This window comes from Pseudorasbora parva, chromosome 21 (assembly GCF_024679245.1).
Source record: "Pseudorasbora parva isolate DD20220531a chromosome 21, ASM2467924v1, whole genome shotgun sequence".
Lineage (NCBI taxonomy): Eukaryota > Metazoa > Chordata > Actinopteri > Cypriniformes > Gobionidae > Pseudorasbora > Pseudorasbora parva.
Genome location: NC_090192.1, coordinates 39,216,851 through 39,229,131, shown reverse-complemented (window position 1 = coordinate 39,229,131; position 12,281 = coordinate 39,216,851). Strand labels below are relative to the sequence as shown.

Sequence of the window (12,281 nt, the reverse complement as noted above, 5' to 3'; positions counted from 1 at the left end):
GACCGGGTTGATCTGCTTCTTGATGGTATAGGGGCCAATGAACCTGGGACTGAGCTTCCTGCTTGGCAGACGCATCCTGATGTCCCTTGCTGACAGCCAGACCATCTGCTCAGGTTGTAAGGAGGGCGTGGCGGAATGGCGAAGGTCGGCTGCCATCTTGCGTCTGTGCAGGGCCCGTTGTAATTGGTGGTGAGCTGTGTCCCAGACCCTCTCGCTCTCCCGGAACCAGTAGTCTACTGCAGGGACGTCCGATAGTTCCCCCGACCAGGGGAACAAGGGGGGTTGGTAACCGAGTACGCATTGGAATGGTGTGAGTCCCGTGGAAGCCTGGCACAGAGAATTTTGGGCGTACTCGGCCCAACCCAGGAACTGGCTCCAAGAGTTCTGGTGACCGTGGCAGAAGGAACCTGCCGATCTCCTGGATCTTCCTCTCCGTCTGCCCGTTAGTATGCGGGTGGTATCCGGACGAGAGGCTCACGTCACACCTAGAGTTTCAGGAAGGCCTTCTATACCCGGGAGATAAATTGCGGTCCGTGGTCCGACACGATGTCCTCCGGGATTCCATAGTATCTGAAGATTACGTTGAACATTATTTTATCCGTCTCCATGGCTGTCGGCAGACCCTTCAGGGGAATATGTTGATGATGTGTGTGAGTGCTGGTAAGATTGTAAGAATCAGAGCCTAAAGTAGGAGGAGATCTGTGCAACTGTGTCAATCTAAACCAAAGTCGGACCCGGGACAAGACGACAGCTCCAACGAAATTCGACATTTAAGGCTAAACAGGACTCTTCTAATGAGTTGGTTAATGTTATGTCACTTTGACCTGTCCGTACTGGCAGGTGTAAGGTGTAGGCTTAGTGTAACCGATAATGACTAGATTAGCTATAAAGTACAGCTGGGCTGAAATCAGAAACTCTAGGTGCGACTACGGAGCCTGAAGTAGTGAAAGGTCAGCAGAGAACAAATAACACAAAACAGGTAAGTTTTAGAAATGTATTATAGAAAAAATTATTTACATTCCCTGCCTATCTAAGCCCAGCAAACAGGGGACGTCCCCCGGACGTTGCGAACATCCGTTAAGGTCCGCAGTAGGTCTGCGGTGGAACGTTCGCTGGCAGACGTTTTGAGGATATTTTGTTTAGGCCAGTTTGCGAACGTCCCTATTTCATCCCTCAATGGCATGCAATTTCCATAACAACACTTGCAAATCCAGCCGCCCATGCATTGCCTTTTATCGTCAGACCTGACACTTTGTAACTCAGACAAACGAAAAAAAAAATCTAAAATAAACCCATTTTGTATTTAAAAGGGGATTTATACATTCCTTAAAATATGATAATGGAAAGTTTTTGCAAAAAACATGTTTTTTGTTTTGTAGATTGATATTATATTGTAAATAAACTAGGCCTAGTAAAAATATGATCTGAATAGCTATTACAAATAACTTTCTTGTAACTTAGTAAGTTATCAGTATTACCATTAATTGAAGATGAACAAGTTTGTTTTCGGCAGTTATATAGGCTAATTTAAACATTTAAACAGGATACCCTTCAACAATACTAATAGAACATAGGCTACAATTTATTATGTATTCCACATGCATGAAGAAAATAAGGTTGAATCTCAGGATCTGAATCGACTTATATTAATCGACTTCAACTGATGAATGCAGTCAATGAAAACGTGAAGAATGAAAAAGCACATTCCTGGAAAGACATTTTAACATTATAACATTTTCCTACCCATTTACTAGTCAGATTGTTGGTCAGGTGAAGGCGACTGGTTTTATTCAAAAAAAAGTTATTTACAAAAAAGTCATTAACAACACACACACAAGCACGCGCGCGCGTGAAATATAGCCACTGGGAGATACATGCAAGTATCGATCAAATGCGCCTAACTGTGTGACGTTATTCTTTGAGGTACACGCAAGCACGTATCCATGGCATTGCTTAGCTGCGTAGAGTGAGAGACCGTTAACGGTCTTGCGGATTTCCTCAGAAACGGCTTTTAGTTTTCTCTTTCATCGGTCAAAAAGGTATTTATAATTTTAGATTAGTAGACATTAGCTTTCATAACTATTTTTAACCTTGTAAAGTTTAAAATATGGAAATTTCACATTTTAAAAGGTTTCCTTTGTGTAGTAAGTTAACATTACAGCTGCAAACCGTTAACGTTAAGTTATGCTAACACTTTTTTAAACTGAAATGATACGACTTTATCTGATATTGACAAATATAGGGCTTAAATATCGAACTTTCCAAAGTAAATACACACTGAGGCAAAAGACAAATTGGGACGGCCTGATGTTATCTTCCAATGTGTGCTAAATATAGGCTAACTTGGACCATGGTCTCACCAAATCAAGTTTTTTTTTCAATAGACAAACGATGATAGGTCTAGTATTAGACATATAAAATCATAACACTACTGAATGTGTTAATTTTTGTTGTTTTAGGTTAGAAACCAACAAGAAGAATTGCCTTGGGACTAACCCTACAGCTGACGACCAGAGACGCGCGTGCGCGCGCACACAGCTGCCTGCGCGGACACCATGGTTTACACACACAAACACCCATGGAAAGAGCACATCACCTTTACAGTTGTTCACTTAAAATAAATATACTTTGTTCGTTACAATTCCTACGTGTCTGTTTTCTTTGGTTTGCCAAAATGCAAAATAAAACAGAATAAAACGCTGGTAAATTGAAAGTGCCATAAACGTCCCGAATGGCCGCTGGACGTCGCGTGAACGTCCCCGTGAATGTCCAGAGGACGTCTTTGAGGACGTCCATGGGACGTCAAGAGGACCCTACACATGGACATCCGGGGGACGTTCGCTGAGGCCATTTAGGGGACCTTTTTTTGTTAGCTGGGAGCCGGCTTCCTGAGTGCACAAGCGCACAGTAATAAAACCAAAATAAACAACCTTAAACAAAGAAAGAGTCCATGAAAGTTCTTGTGTGTGTGTTTCTTGGATTATGTATGTTCTTTTCACTACCTGGGTAGATTTATGTGTGTTCTTATCTGTATTTCAAATGAAGGCACAGGATTATGATGGTTCCAAAGATGCCACGGCTGGCCACACCAGGCTCTTGGTCCGTTCACTGATTTCTGCGGTTGGCTTGCCACTGACCATCACGGTCAGATTCAGATGATCAATCCCTCAAAAAAAACAAAAAAACAATCTATATGTACAGTACAGAATACATTAGTTACTATTGCCTCATTTCTGTTCAAATGCAATCAGTTTATCTCCATCAAAATGTCAGATCAAATATAACCAATTGTAAAGGATATATTCTCTAAACATTATGTAACTGAATAGTTACACATCACACCAGATAACATAGATCAGTTCCAATGAACAACAATCAGTCGATCAATAATGTACTTCCATCTCACAGAATAGAAATAAAATCATGAAATTTCTGAAGCCAGATATTTATGTTTTTAATCTTTTAAATCTATTTGTATCTTAATTACATTTTAAACATCACATTTGAATATATTCATTCTTTTTAACAGTTACAATAAACTTCTGTTCTTCATAAACATATCAGATGAACTAAATCACCCTTACTGACAACAAGACAATCAAATGACTTTTAAGTCAACAGAACAGGGTATAAAGGCATCTGCGGCGTGAATACTATCAAAGATTAACAATAGTGATTACTAGCTTACCTGAGCTAACAGCAGCGCTAATATACAAACTCACATTTATATGTTTAAGGTTAACATGCGGCTGGCGTGATTAGCGATCTTTGATGAACATTTTAAACAACATAAAACAATCTGAATCCATGTCTATATGGTATCAAAAAGCAAAGAATCAGGGTCACAACTCCGATTGGTTTTAGAATAACAGTATTTTGTGCCATAATGGTGATAGCAAAGTCAACATAACACTCGCGTTAGTATCAGCATCCTTACCGGAGGTAACTTGAGAAGCTCGCAGATCATGCGGCTTAACTCTCTTTCTCACAGCTTTCAACCTAATAGACACACAATATTTCAATATTTGGTATGGGATATTTCCATACCAGTCCTTGATGCTTTCTAGCAATGTCTTCACCGGAGGAAATTAAGTGTTTTTATTTTATTTAGAAAATACCTGGGGCGTATGCGCCACCCACAGGCAGAATAGAGGATTGCACTCCAGTAACCATGGGTTACACAGGGTAATGCTAGCGTGAATGCTATGTGTTTACTGATGTATAGTTCATTGACAGATTAATGTTACACCTAATGCCAATAAAAACCCTTTTTCCTGTTAATGTCGTTTTTTCTCAGTGATGCATATCGTTATCTATGCATTGTAATAATAGTTCACTGGTGCAAATCTCAATAAATCACATTACATGATTTATTTCATCAATTTTGTATCTGAACGAGAAATTCTGCATGCAGCAGCAAAAATAACAGTATCCACACCTTTTGATCAATAATTCTTCACTGTGAGTCTTCAGTAAATCCTGACAGTAGTTTTTTAAAAATCCAAATAAGGTTTTGTGTTGGCTCTATCTGTTAGTAAATCTGGCTCTTAATGTTCAAGGCTGCCCTCTGCAGGAGACTCTCCTTTGTCTCATGTTAGTTCAGTGATATTTAACAGGGATTCACACAGCTGGATGTTGCTCTTTCCTCCATCAGGACTGTGCCTCTGGACACCAGCGGAGAGAGGGCAGGTCTCTGGACTTCCATGACAGTGCTTCCATATCCATGGGTCCTCTGGTGTGGTCTTGAGGGAACACAGGTGAACATTTCTGTCATTTTAATCATTTGTAATAAAGGTTTCTGATGATTTATGATTTTCTGATTTCATTGGATTATATTCCCTGTCCACAGATGAGTTTGTCCCAGACCAAGTGAAGGAATCTGAGGCCTCTTGTCTGTGTGCTTCTCTGATGCTGTTCCTTGTTCCTCTGATGAGTGTCCTGACACACTTTTAGTTTAGTCCCACAAAACAATGTGCAACATTTGACATGCATATTGTCTATTGCCATGGCCAGTGGTTTTGGGTTTCTTATTTATATCATATTTTCATAAATATAACATTACTAAAATGTCGACTCAGGACGAGTTATAGGACTGTGGAGCTTTGTGGGTTTGATCATCATTTTGAATCAGATCCAGACTTTTTCGTTGACAAAAATATGATTTTATCAGTTTTTTGTTTAAAATGTTTTAATTATTATTATTTTTTATTTAAATGTAAGAAAATGACCCATGTTCAATTGTTGATAAAAAAAAAAATGCATGCACAGTTTTCTTCTTTTTAAAGCAGACGGTCTGTTCTTTCCTTTGGTGTATTGCTTGTTCAGACATTCATATATTCAGTCTGGTTTATTTGACAAGTTTATTCGACAAAAACTAGCAATACAACTGAGTTACAACTTCTTTGTCAAGAATAACACAATAAAATATCATTAACTTATTAACTTGAATGAATGATATATATTTAATGTCAAATAATGATCTTTTAAAATGTTTTATGTCTTATGGCATAAACTTTTAAATTGAGTACAATATCTTGCATAATAGTATTTAAGATGTTTGCAGAACATAATATAACACTGTTAGTTAAATGGAACTACTTAAGTAATCTTACATTAAACTAGATATTTATTACTTAACTTGGGAGGTGTTAGCTTTCTTTACTTTCCCTTTAGGCTTTAGCCTCATGGTCATTTTTATAATGTGTGTATTGAAAAGCTTGTAATTACTTTTGTGTCCAGTTTACCTAAAAAACCCAACTTCAAAAAAGTTGAACCGTTTAATTTGTGTAGCCAACCTAACCCAATAATTTTTGTATAACCTTTAAAATATGTGTTCTGTGAACAAAGTTTTACAAGTTGATCCAAAAGACACACTACCAACTTATTCATTTTAGTTAAATCAATCTAATTTAGGAACCAACCTCAACTTTTTAATCTTTCTTAATCTGAAAGTGTTCTTGGAAATGGCTTGAGGAAAATATTCATGAAAGAAGAGACAGCACGACGTGGGTAATAATTCAGAAGAACTTTATGGTTAGTGCGCTTAATTTGTTTTTGCTCGTTGTTCTTTCGAACGCCCTCGGCGTGACGCTAAGTCATTTGAAAAAGCCCAATCTTGATTGGTGTTGCGTCATGACGTAATGAGTGACAGCATACCCGGAGGTATAAAGGGACGCCGGCACAAGCATACACAGCTTCTGCTCTTCAGCGGTTGCGCTCTGTGTTGATCGTTTGTCTATTTGGTGTTGTTTGTCCAATAAGTATTATGTGGCAGGCTCGTGAGCCTCTTAGTTCTGTCCCGCATCTGTTGAGGCAGCGCGGCGGCAGTTCAGCGGGCTCGCAAATGAACTTGTCAGCGGGTCTTGGGGCTGCTGAGGCACTTTCTCAGTCCATGCTGACAGTTCGGATGTTCTCCGTCCCCGCGTGGAAGCCCGCGCTGCGGCCTCTTCCCTCGGGGTGGAGAACCCGATGCTTGAGCCGTCTGATTCTGAGGAGTTAGATGTGCTTAGCATCGAGGCGGGTGACGTAAGCAACAAACACGCTGCTTAATTCATAAAATAGGGGCGCTCGGGCAGTCCCCAAGGGGGCTGCCTGTAGTAACCCGGTGTTCTCCGTTCCCGTGCGGAAGCCCGCGATGCGGCTCTTCCCCGGAGTGGAGAACCAGATGCTTGAGCGATCTGATTCCAAGGAATTAGATGTGCTCAGCGTCGACGGAGTGAATAGAAGAGAGCTCGCCACCTCTTAATGCAAGGCTCGATCGCGCGTTGTCGAGGCAGCGCGTGGATTACGGGTCTGCAACAAAAGTGAACACACGCTATCAAGTGAACACAAGCGATCACACACGCGGTGTACATGTGATACTGTTTGGCGCGAGGCATGCAGTCAGCGCCTGAGGGTGCTGGCTGTGTTTGTTGAGAGATATCTCGCAGCGCACAGCCGTGCATTTTCGAGTGTTTCAGCCTCGCGCCTGTGGTTTTTCATCTCGAGGGATGAAAGCCAAATATGTTGTAAACAAGTCGAATCTCGCGTTGCTGAGGCAGCATGTAGATGGCGATTTGTTAAATACATATTTAAAAAGTATCGTCTGGAGATTATGGCTGCATTTAATTCTGAGGAATTAAAAATGAAACATTATCTGACTTTGAGGAGTTGGATATGTTCATTCAGCTTATCATTCAGACCATGTTCACTTGAGGGGTGATTAGGGGCATTTAATTCTGAGGAATTAAATGGGATTTATCTGACTTTGAGGAGTTAGATTATCAACCTATCATCCAAATTGTGTTCACAGGGCTTTTTCATCTAAGGATTCACGGTGGCCGCCCTAAGCGGCCCTGTCGAGTCAGATGAAGCCCCTCTCCCGGGGAGCGATCGAGGTCGCCTCCTCTGTGGAGTTTTATGGAAGTCGATGCTGCGATCCGCTGTCTACGACGCTCGGGCCACATTGACTTCCAGCGGACGCATGCTGCCTTAGCCGCCTCTAGAAAGACGGCAGCTGGGCAGCAAACGCATTCGCACACCGAAAATCCTCCCCGACTAAGCCCTGCCGGGTGGCCGCTTCAGGGGGTCGGGCAGGAGGCACGGTGGGTACCAGAGACCAGCCTTGGGAGGCTGGTTCCCCTAGTAGAATATCTCGGCGCATGGTTATGCTCCCGAACATATCTGCTTGGGCCCTGTGTACCGTGGGCAAAGGGGTACAGACTGCAGTTCAGTGTTCCAATACCAGTCATCGGTGTGGTCTGAATTGTGGTGTGCCCAGCCCAGTGGCCGGCTGGCTGGAAGTCGATCCTGCGATCCGCCGTCTACGACGCTCGGGCCACATTGACTTCCAGCGAACACATGCTGCTCTAGCCGCCTCTAGAAAGACTGCAGCTGGGCAGCGAACGCGTTCGCACACCGGAAATCCTCCCCGACTAAGCCCTGCCGGGTGGCCGCTTCAGGGGGTCGGGCAGGAGGCTCGGTGGGTACCAGAGACCAGCCTTGAGAGGCTGGTTCCCTAGTAGAATATCTCGGCGCATGGTTATGCTCCCGAATATATCTGCTGGGGCCCTGTGTACTGTGGGCAAAGGGTACGGACTGCGGTTTAGCGTTCTACCACCGGGGTTCATCGGTGTGGCCTGAATAGTGGTGTGCCCAGCCCAGTGGCAGGTTATGGAACAGGAAGTGTGCTCCCTGATGGTAGAGGAGGCTACATAATGTATTCCTCCGCCAGACAGGGGGTCCGGCTTTTACGGTCGCTACTTCGTGGTTCCCAAAGAGGATGGAGGGGTGCGTCTATTATTAGATCCGAGGTACTTGAACCGTTCTCTGAGGAGATTCAGGTTCAAGATGCTCACTATCCCATCGTGAGCAGATCCAGTTCGAGGACTGGTTCGTCACGATGGATCTAAAGACGCATATTCCGTATCCCCATCCTTCCTGCCCACAGGAGGTCCTGAGGTTCGCTTTCGGGGGCGAAGCATACCAATATCGGGTTCTCCATTCGACCTAGCTCTTTCACCCCGCACCTTCACGAAGTGCATGGATGCAGCTCTGGCTCTGTTTAGACTCCAGGGCATCATGTACTCAATTATATCGACGACTGGCTTATTCTGGAGCCAGTAGAGCTAGGCCGCAGCCTCACTGTTAAGCAGTTCCAGAGACTGCTGGGTATGCCCTTCCGTATGATCAGGGTAACGCACAGATGCTTTCGTTCCCTCGTCATATGGAATAAACCTTGGTTTCTGTCCCTAGGGCTAGTATTAGGAGCATCATGTTGTCGGAAAACCGTTCAACAGATGCACCCCTTACTGGCTGGGGCACGGTCATGGAAGGCTGCTCTTTGAGAGGTCCGTGGGGGACCCGGCATTCATCCTGGCACTTCAACTGCCTGGAAATGCTGGTGGTCTAGAAGGCTCTGAGGAGCTTTCTCCCGGACCTCCGTGGCCACCATGTCCTGATACGATCCGACAGCACTGTCGTGGTATCGTATCTAAATCGTCAGGGGGGTCTGAGATCGCGCCCTCTGTGCAGACTGGCGCATCAGGTCCTCCTGTGGTCCCAAGGGAAACTGTTGTCACTCAGGGCAGTTTACATCCCTGGGGACCAGAATCAGGGAGCAGACATCCTGTCGAGGCAGGGGCTGAGGCCTGGGGATTGGCGTCTCCATCCAGAGGTGGTGGAGGCCATATGCGAGAGGTTTGGCCAGGTGGAAGTGGATCTGCGTCTCAAGAGACGTCCCACTGACTACTGTGGTTCTCCCTCAGGCGTCCGGCTCCATTGGGCCTGGATGCCATGTCACAGACGTGGCCGAGGCTGCGTCTGTACGCATTTCGAGTTCTGGAGCGGGTTCGCTGGGAAGGCATCTGCCTGCTATTGTTAGCACCCCAGTGGCCGTCCAGAGTAGGGTTCTCCGACATCTTAGATCTGCTAGATGACTTTTCATGGCGGATTCCTTTGAGGAGGGATCTGCTGACTCAGGCCACCCCCAGCCAGAGTTATGGAACCTATGGGTCTGGCCCCTGAGGGGGCACAGCTCATAGAGGAGAGTCTGTCAGCACGCGTCATCGAGACCCTATTCAGCTCTAGGGCTCCTTCCACCAGGAGGCTGTACAACCTTAAGTGGAAGGTGTTTTCCACTTGGTGTAGGGTCCGTGAGGTAAACCCAGTTAACTGCACAGTGGCTTCAGTACTGGAGTTTCTCCAATATCGGTTCTCTGCCTGGCTTACCCCGTCCACACTTAAGGTGTATGTGGCAGCGATAGGCGCTTTCCACACACCGTTAGGTGAGGGACCTCTGGGGAGGCACCATTTGATTGTACGATTCCTCCGAGGACGGAGGATGAGGCCTGTGGCTCATTCCAGGATCCCAACTGGGATCTGGCAGTAGTGCTTGAAGGGTTGGCTAGGCCCCTTTTGAGCCACTGGAGCTGGCCGAGGCCAAGAACCTCACGCTTAGGGTTGCCTTTCTCCTTGCCATCACATCTCTGAGGAGAGTGGGGGACCTCCAGGCATTGGCAGTCACGCCAAATTGCTTGGAGTTTGCCCCGGGCGGAGTGAAGGCCATCTTGCGTCCGACCCCGTGTACGTACCCAAAGTGCCATCTAACACGGTATGGTCTGTGGTTCTCCAGGCATTCCATCCTCCGCCTCATGTGACGGCAGATGAGGGCAGGCTTCACCTCCTCTGCCCGGTACGGGCATTGAGGATCTATCTGAAGAGGTCTGCCCAGTGGTGGAAGTCAGACCATTAGACTTTACAGTCTGCACTTCCCGGCGACGCCAGGTGCCAGGGTGCTCGCCTCCTGAGTATGCACTTCGGTCCATACCAAGGGGCTCGAGATAGGCCAGGACTAGTGGGTACTTGTTCCCCGATGTGTCATCTACGATGACGCAATGCGAGTTCCCTCGATAAATGGAACGCCTCGGGTTATGCATATAACCCATGTTCCCTGAGAGGGAACGAGACACTGCGTCTCTTAGCCCCACCTATCAACAGAGCGCCCGCTTCATCACAGTAAGCTGTGTATGCTTGTGCCGGCGTCCCTTTATACCTCCGGGTATGCCGTCACTCGTTACGTCATGACGCAACACCAATCAAGATTGGGCTTTTTCAAATGACTTCAGTAGCGTTACGCCGAGGGCGTTCCCCGATGTGTCATCTACGATGACGCAGTGTCTCGTTCCCTCTCAGGGAACATGGGTTATATGCATAACCCGAGACGTTTTCCTACATTACATTAGTTGGTATTGGCTAACGAAATTTATGAAAAATGCATAACGCTGCATGTACTTCCGTTCCTTTAATGTTCCTGAATGTTTAAATCAAGCTGCTCAAAGTGTGTTTAGAAGACGTGCATATGAGTTCTGTTGCATTGTAAGATTTATTACTCGACTCTCCATCTTTACTGTAACTGAGGGCATCTGAGAATTCTTATTAACATTACACAGGGCAGCGGCACACAAACATTTTTAAATACGAAATGTTAAAGGAGTATAATTGTATGTTAGATTGTTTAATGGAAAGTTTTGATGAGAATGTTTTTTTTACAAGAATTTTTTTTACAAGAAATGGCTCATTTTAATCCCACCAGCTTTTGTGATAATGTTTCAGTGAAAAACTAAACTTTCAAAAAGTATTCTAATATTCACAGCTTGGTAAAGCCCATTGAGTCAATTTTTGCAAAGACATAAGTGTTGTCACCTTGTCATATGAGCTTCACCTGTGACTAATAATGGATCAGTTAGGTCTCAAGTGTGTATAAAAAGAACCCCAGTACGCTAGACCTTCACATCAACTGCAACTAGACCTCTGCAAACATGCCTAAGATTCACCCTGACACTAAAGTTTTGATTATCAAGAGGCTGAAGACCAGATCCACTGCTGATGTGGCAGACACCTTCAATGTGTCTCAGCGTCAAGTACAGAGGATAAAAAAAAGATTTGAAGAGACTGGAGACGTTTTTGACAAGCCCAGGTTAGGCAGACCCCGCAAGACAACTGCTCGAGAGGACCGTTTGTTGGCTCGAAAATCCAAGGCCAGCCCATTTTCTACTGCAGCAGAGCTCCACGAGACTTGGTCACCTGAAGTCCCTGTGTCAACCAGAACAGTTTGTCGGATTCTGTCTCGAAATGGCCTCCATGGTCGAAACAGTGCCCAGAAGCCAGCACTGAACAAAAGACAATTGAAAAACCTTGTGGCATTTGCCAAGGCCCACAGCCTGCTAAAAGGATGGACGCTGGAAAAGTGGCAGAAGGCGGATTTTTCAGATGAATCTTCTGTTGAATTACACCACAGTCACCGCAAATATTGCAGGAGACCTACTGGAGCCAGAATGGATCCGAGATTCACCCAGAAAACAGTGAAGTTTGGTGGCGGAAAAATCATGGTCTGGGGTTACATCCAGTATGGGGGTGTGCGAGAGATCTGCAGGGTGGAAGGCAACATCAATAGTCTAAAATACCAAGAAATCTTAGCTACCTCTTATATTCCCAACCATAAAAGAGGCCAAATTCTGCTGCAGGACGGTGCTCCATCGCATACTTCCATCTCCACATCAAAGTTCCTCAAGGCAAAGAAGATCAAGATGCTCCAGGATTGGCCGGCCCAGTCACCAGACATGAACATCATTGAGCATATGTGGGGTAGGATGAAAGAGGACGCATGGAAGACGAAACCAAAGAATATTGATGAACTCTGGGAGGCATGCAAGACTGCTTTCTTAGCTATTCCTGATGACTTCATCAATAAATTGTATGAATCCTTGCCAAACCGCATGGATGCAGTCCTTCAAGCTCATGGA

General features: G+C 45.1%; 1 protein-coding gene across 1 annotated transcript in view; it reads right to left on the bottom strand.

Annotated features, from left to right (window-relative positions):
* plaub (plasminogen activator, urokinase b) overlaps nucleotides 1-4,478 on the bottom strand; it is a 122,123-nt gene extending 117,645 nt beyond the window's left edge. Inside the window, exon 1 of the mRNA XM_067429780.1 lies at nucleotides 3,938-4,478. The gene's annotated coding sequence lies outside the window, so the exon portion shown is untranslated. The remainder of the gene's footprint in view (nucleotides 1-3,937) is intronic.
* Between the last annotated feature and the right edge of the window lie 7,803 nt (nucleotides 4,479-12,281).